Here is a 7,374-nt window from a genome sequence, read left to right as displayed (position 1 = left end):
TCGCTCCAAAATTGCCTAATGTTGTCGGGTAGCTAGCCTGAAGGGATCTGCCGACCAAATGCACAAGTCACTCTCTCTCGGGGAGAGGCCAAAACCTTCACAAAGTATGCCTGGGAGGAGGAACGGGTAGCTACTGGGCATGCACAGAATTCCCAATTCGGACAAAAGTCAGGTAGCTAACCCAGATGGCTACGCTGCTTTTGTGCAGAACTAAGGCCGGTACTGGAAACCTTCTCCTAAGTGCAATCTCCCGGAGGCCAAGGCAGATACCGGGCAGGTAGCAACCTGCAAAGTACCCAGAATTCTCCTTGACCTAGCTTAACATTTTCCGACTATGGGATCCACAGAGAAACAGTCTCTCTTATAGGAAGCCTAAGCTTTTCTTGAAGCATGCCGAGGTGAGAAGGAAAGGGTAGCTACCAGGCATACACTTACCAGTAAACTTGGCCAGACTTGTGGGGTCCCTCCCCGAAGGTCTTTGCAGCTACTACCCAGAGCTAAATCTCTCTTAGAGAGAAGCCCAAACCTTTGCAGAAGCTTCCCTGGAGGAAGCAATGGTAGCTAGCAGGCATGCAGCTACCTGCAAAGGAGAGCTAAATTTCAGATATAGTGAACACGGAGCGGTAATCAGCTGGTCTTGAGAAGCAATTCTGCATCTGGAGCTAGTCCAGAAGTGTAGGAAATCATGATCAGCGAAGCTAGACGAAGGTACCCAGGCAGGTACCTCGCTCCAAAATTGCCTAATGTTCTCGGGTAGCTAGCCTGAAGGGATCTGCGGACCAAATGCACAAGTCACTCTCTCTCGGGGAGAGGCCAAAACCTTCACAAAGTATGCCTGGGAGGAGGAACGGGTAGCTACTGGGCATGCACAGAATTCCCAATTCGGACAAAAGTCAGGTAGCTACCCCACATGGCTACGCTGCTTTTGTGCAGAACTAAGGCTGGTACGGAAACCTTCTCCTAAGTCCAATATGCCGGAGGCCAAAGCAGATACCGGGCAGGTAGCAACCTGCAAAGTAGCCAAAATTCTCCTTGACCTAGCTTAGAGCTTTCCGACTATAGGATCCACAGAGGAAACAGTCTCTCTTATAGGAAGCCTAAGCTTTTCTTGAAGCATGCCGAGGTGAGAAGGAAAGGGTAGCTACCAGGCATACACTTACCAGTAAACTTGGCCAGACTTGTGGGGTCCCTCCCCGAAAGCTCTTTGCAGCTGCTACCCAGAGCTAAATCTCTCTTAGAGAGAAGCCCAAACCTTTGCAGAAGCTTCCCTGGAGGAAGCAATGGTAGCTAGCAGGCATGCAGCTACCTGCAAAGGAGAGCCAAAACTGGGAGATAGTGAACGCGGAGCGGTAATCAGCTGGTCTTGAGAAGCAATTCTGCATCTGGAGCTACTCCAGAAGTGTAGGAAATCATGATCAGCGAAGCTAGACGAAGGTACCCAGGCATGTACCTCACTCCAAAATTGGGCAATTTTTTCTAGTACCTAGCATGAAGGGGTCTGCGGACCAAATGCACAAGTCACTCTCTCTTGGGGAGAGGCCAAAACCTTCACAAAGTATGCCTGGGAGGAGGAACGGGTAGCTACTGGGCATGCACAGAATTCCCAATTCGGTCAAAAATCAGTTAGCCAAATTACAAGGTGCAACAGACATAAAATTTGGCACAGGGATTTCCGCACCTGTATGCCAAGGAACTTCTTCACAGTGATAGTGATGTAGCACTGGAACAGGCTGCCCAGGGAGGTTGTGCAGTCTCCTTGTCTGGAGACATTCAAGAGCCTTCTAGATGCCTACCTGTGCAATCTGTTCTAGGGAACCTACTTTTTAGTGGGTTGGACCCGCTGATCTCTGGAGCTCCCTTTCAACCCCTACTATTCTGTGATTCTATAAGCAGCTGATGGAAGTCGCAGAATCGCCAGCACTTCTGGTGGGTGACGTCAACTTTCCAGACGTGTGCTGGAAATTTGGTGCAGCCCCGAGGAAGCAGTCTAGGAGGTTCCTGGAGTGTATGGAAGACAGCTTCCTGACTCTGCTGGTTTGTGAGCCTACTGGGGGCATGCCTCACCAGACCTGCTCTTCATGAACCAGAAAGAGATGTTGTGGGAGATGTGGTGTTTGAGACCCTGTTGTAGCCGAGGCTGTACACCCCAGCTCGTTACATTCCTTGTGGAGTTTTGGTTTGAACTCTGGGTTGGGCTCCGTGGTGTGGAGCTGGAAAACCCGCTGGGGAGGCTTGGGTGGTTTCCCAGTGGTCGATTCCCAGCCAGCCCATAGAAGACCCCTAATTCCCTAGATCTTGCACAAACTCTCTTGAGTTGCTTAGAGGGACCTGCTTGTGTGAGTTGATTAGAGGGACCTGCTTGTGTGGAAGCCGTGTGGCATCCAGGGCAGCGTTCATAGCACAGGCAGTTTGGATGTGGTCTTGGACACTAGCTACATGTGTCTTTATGCTGTCTGGGAAGCCACAGATAAGGGGGAGTTAACGTTGCCAGATCCACCAGGGCTAGCTCTGGGGATCTCCGTAACAGATCCTTCTCCTGCATCGCTTGTATGCAGGCTGGTTTTTGAACAGATGCAGCCAAATTGGAGAACCCCGAGGTCTTAATGACAAGGGGTTCCCTTCTTTCTTGTGGGTCTATGCCACTGACCCAACAGGCAGCTAAAATGAAGCTATGCCACTCACCCTCTAGGCAGTTAATACGTTTATAAACATAGAAATGCTATCGCAGGTATTCCTCACCAAAGTGAAGGTGAAGGTGCAGAGCTTACCATGGAGGTGTCCCTGTCTGGGTGGAGAAGGAGCACAGAACATCGATGGCGTCTTCTAGATTTTCAATTTGTTCTTCTCCCCTCTTCAGGAGCGCCATAAACAGGATGCGCTAACAGGACTGTCTTGGCAGTTAGCGCAGGCAGTTTGTGCGGGGTAGTTCAAGCGGGGTAGGGAGTAGAACCTAGACCTCGCCATGGTGGGCACCCGTCGCAGCAGTCTGTCCGAGGCAGCAACCCAAACGGAGGAGACGCTTCCACTGTGGGCTCACATGGGCACCTAGGTGGATCCCCTGAGGGGGGAGATGGCAGTCCAGACAGGTGACTGCGGGGAACTCCGGAATTTGGAGGCCCATCTGGGCCATGAGGGAGGAGAGCGCTGTCACGGGTACAGGTGTGCCCTGCTTCAGGGACTCCTCAAGCAAGTGGCTTGGCTGCAGCGAGATATTCGCAGCCTGAGGGAGTCTCTGAGGGTGATTGATAGGAGGGGTCTCCCCGCCCCTGCTGTTGCTTGGCAGCCCTCTCCTATGTCCCAACAAGGAGTAGAGGCTGCCCCCGTTGAACACATGCAGAACAGAGTGCTAGACTGTCTGCAAGAGACAAGGGGCTGGACCCTTGTCTTGGCTTGGAACAGAAAGAGACGGCTGCTCCTGACACCCACGGTGCCACCTACCCCCGCGGTGTCCCTCAGAGGGGATCTCCTCAGTGTATATAAATATCTGAGGGGTGGGGGACAGAAGGATGTAGCCAACCTCTTTTCAGTGGTTTGTGGGGATAGGACAAGGGGCAATGGCTGCAAGTTAGAGCACAGGAAGTTCCGCACTGACATGCGAAGGAACTTCCTTCACGGTGAGGGTGACGGGGCATTGTAACAGGCTGCCCAGGGATGTTGTGGAGTCTCCTCTGGAGACATTCAAGGCCTGTCTGGACACCTACCTGGGCAGCCTGCTCTGAGGAACCTGCCTTGGCAGGGGGGTTGGACCTGATGATCTTTCGAGGTCCCTTCCAACCCCTACAGTTCTGTGATTCTGTGAGTCTGTGATAAATGCTATCGCAGCTATTCCTAACCAAAGTGAGGAGCATAATTCTATACTCCCTTTAACATTTTTTTTTTCCTGAAGAATGGATTGCCAGTTATTTATTTCTGCATATTTTATACTTTATAAAAATTAATCCTAATCACTATTTTCCTGTTCTTACTGAAACATCCAGTTTCATATCTGTGCTGGTTGCTCTTATTTTGTATCTTTCTTTTGTGTGGCCATCCAGTGAACACAAAGTGATGGATGAGGTAGAAGACCAGCTCAGGAAGCCTCCTGAGCACACCAGCACAGGGATGGTCAAAGGTTTACTGACAGCACAGCTCAAGCAGCACAAGGTGGCCCAGCCTGAACAGAAATGGGTCCCCAGCTGGTGTCCCAGGGGGTCCCAGGTGAGGCTGGTCAGGCCACTTAAGGCTTATATGTGCACTCAGGGTCCTAACACCCACAGAATTTTATATGGATTTGTTAAAAGTGTTGCAATGTTATTTCCTATGCATCCACTTGATTTTTTAAAACTTCCAAGGGCATAGATCCACAGTCACTTGGACAATTTGTTCAAGGACTTAATTACATTCGTGGTAAAGCTTTCTCTTGTCATTTCACTGTGCTGACCCTGTCTTTCCTAAAGTCACTTTTAGAAAGTGGCAGATCTTAGATCCCAACTGAACCTTCTCTTCTCTACTCTAAAGAAGTCTGGTTCCCTTTACCTATCCTTCTACACCATATGCTCAAACTCTCTCACCAGATGTTTTACTAGTCCTCATCAGTCTGTACACATCTCTCTCATACAGGGCAGATCCCAGCCTTTATGATGTGCTTGAGATGTGACCTCATCTGTGTTGAATAGAGGGTAAATGGAGAAGATAAATGGAGGCTAAATGAGTAGAGGCTAAATGGAGAGAGATCCATTTCCAAAGCTTCTCCCATCTTCCCATAGTTATCCTTGGTCTCTTTCAGGTCATTCCATTTGTTCCCAGGAGAGTGACAACCAGAGGAGACTCTTCTGGTTCATCGGTCTACCAATGTACATCAAACTGTATCATGGTCAATCTTCAAAACTGCCGCAACAGCCAATACGTCTGTAGCTTGCTTATGACCTTGGTATATAAAAATCTCTAGCATCATCCACTTATATGCTTCCAGTCACCCTCATCTTATTTTATATGTAGCTGTAATATAACTTGTAACATTTATTGATCATCTATTAATTCCACATGAAGTATTTATAAATGTACCCTTCATATAAAGTATGATTCATTCATCTACAGAAATTTATTGTTTAGGGGGTTGCATTATATGAAAAGGATCTTTATTATTAGCAGAATGGAATTATGGTACCCAATAAGAATCATTCTTGTTTATAAAGACAGAGAAACTATGTGGACATGACCAGCAGTACTAGAAATAGGATAGTATAGCTATTATACTGTATTGGCAATATGTAATTTTTCATGGCTGAATAGTGCTTGGCTTCATTCTTTAATTAATAGCTATTTTGATCTACCACATTGCTCTAACTTATAATTCTCTGTAAATCACTTAGTCTACCAAAGTGTTTTAATTAATTGTTCTACTTTATTGGAGAAACAAATATAGCCATACCTATATACAATCATCAAATACCGAGGAGAAAATTTGTAAATGATAGTTCCATACATTTGTACTGAAAAATATGACCACTTTGAACTGTAAAGTAACACAAACAGGAAATGTGAAATGTAAGAACTCACAAATGGAAAGTCCATAGCTAAAGAAAAAGGTCATTCAGTGAGAAGACTGCATTTTTGTTCCTGAAAGTAAAAGATTTCAAGACCTGATACTCACCTGATATTAAATAGTGTATCTCTACTAACTTTCAGTACTTGATGTATTGATAGTCTGATTTATGCCACTGGGCAATCTTGCCCAACATCCATTAATGTCACATAGTTCAACTCAGAATCTCTATTCCACATTTTTTCTTAAGACTTCAGCCTTGCCTACCAGAAGGTTACCTTGCAATAAGAATATTCATTATAGTCATGTCACTCTAACAGGGATGCTTCATCCATGCTCAGTGAGCTCTCAAACTCCCCTTTCAAACACAACGTATTGTGGAACAGTATCTACAAAGACCTGAAGGATAACTAACAGAAACCAGGTAGGTGGGAAGTCAAGTCAATGTCATTTTGGGAATGGAATCAATTTTAAAGGGGCAGGATTTGTTTGCAAACATTAGTTATAACTTTATAAAAGTAAAACCCTGATATAACTTTCCATACTCTTTCAAAAGATTCTTCCACAATACTTTGCTAGTTGTCACCACTGAATAACTGCACCTTTGCAGGACAGACACAGCCATTGTCTGGTTGTCAGGACAGCAGCTATGTCTTGCCACTGTACTGCCAGAGACAGAGAGTGCAAAACTTTTTCCAGCTTTGTGAAACATGCTGCTAGATAGAGACACATTAGCTACAATTGGCTTTGTAGCTGTAATCTAACCAGAAGGAAAATGGGTACTTTCCTGGTGATCTGTGCAGAGCCTGCCTCAGTGGCAGTATAGCGTAAAGGCTTTTTTCCATCTGCTGAAACTTGTGGCTATTTTCCTCTGAAAGCTCAGCAGTCCACATTGCTTCTGGTAAGTTACAACGAGGCACAGAGCTCACTCATAAATCTTGTGATGAAGACAGGTGCTATTATTTAATAGATACCACATGTTTTAGGGCACATCGTTCTGCAGGAAATTATTAATAGTTTGGCCACATCCTGGTGTACATCACCAGAAAGATCATTTTATAGTCATTGCCTGTACCATGGCTACGAGTCTGAGCAAATGGTGGAAAGCAGGAAAGCATAATTTGTAAAGCCTACAGGTATATATTTTCCAAAGCTTATGATTTGTTTTCTTGGACAACTTTAATTCAAAAGACTTAAAAAATCCTAAATAGTTTTAGCTACATACGTTATCTAACATGGGGCAGCTGCTGGACTCTTCTCACAGAGGCCACCCCTGCAGCCCCCACTACCAAAACCTCGCCACTTAAACCCAATACACATGAATATCATCATGCTGATGGAGTCTGATGTATACTGTCATTACTACAAAGTTTATATTAATGTAAGACTGCTCTCAACCAAAATGCTATACAGTATCAGCACTCAAGATATGTGTAAATTTTGTGGATTTGATTGAAAATCTATTTAAAAATCAATATTTATTTTGTATTTCTAATGCTTCCACCACAGCGCTGTCCCTGCACTCTTTTCCCTGGTCCATCCACTACCAGTCAAGTTCCTTGGTTTCACCATTCTGATCAATTTTAAAGATAAAAATGACCACAAATTACAACTCACAGGTTTGGAGGAGAAAGGCAGAGGTGTGTGGGAAGATAGGAGAGGAGAAAGACTGAAACTGAGCAGCCATTTGAAACCTTCAGGACCAAGAGACCATTACTGGTGTTAATTGGTTAAAATTAAAATACATTAATCCCCAGTACATAAGAGAAACTGCATCTGATAAGCTGCTGCTTAAAGGAAGACACTTTCCAGATAATTAAATTACAGTTGGCTAAATGCATACAGTTGGC

Source organism: Aythya fuligula, chromosome 2, assembly GCF_009819795.1.
Source record: "Aythya fuligula isolate bAytFul2 chromosome 2, bAytFul2.pri, whole genome shotgun sequence".
NCBI lineage: Eukaryota > Metazoa > Chordata > Aves > Anseriformes > Anatidae > Aythya > Aythya fuligula.
This window is presented reverse-complemented; position numbering follows the sequence as displayed.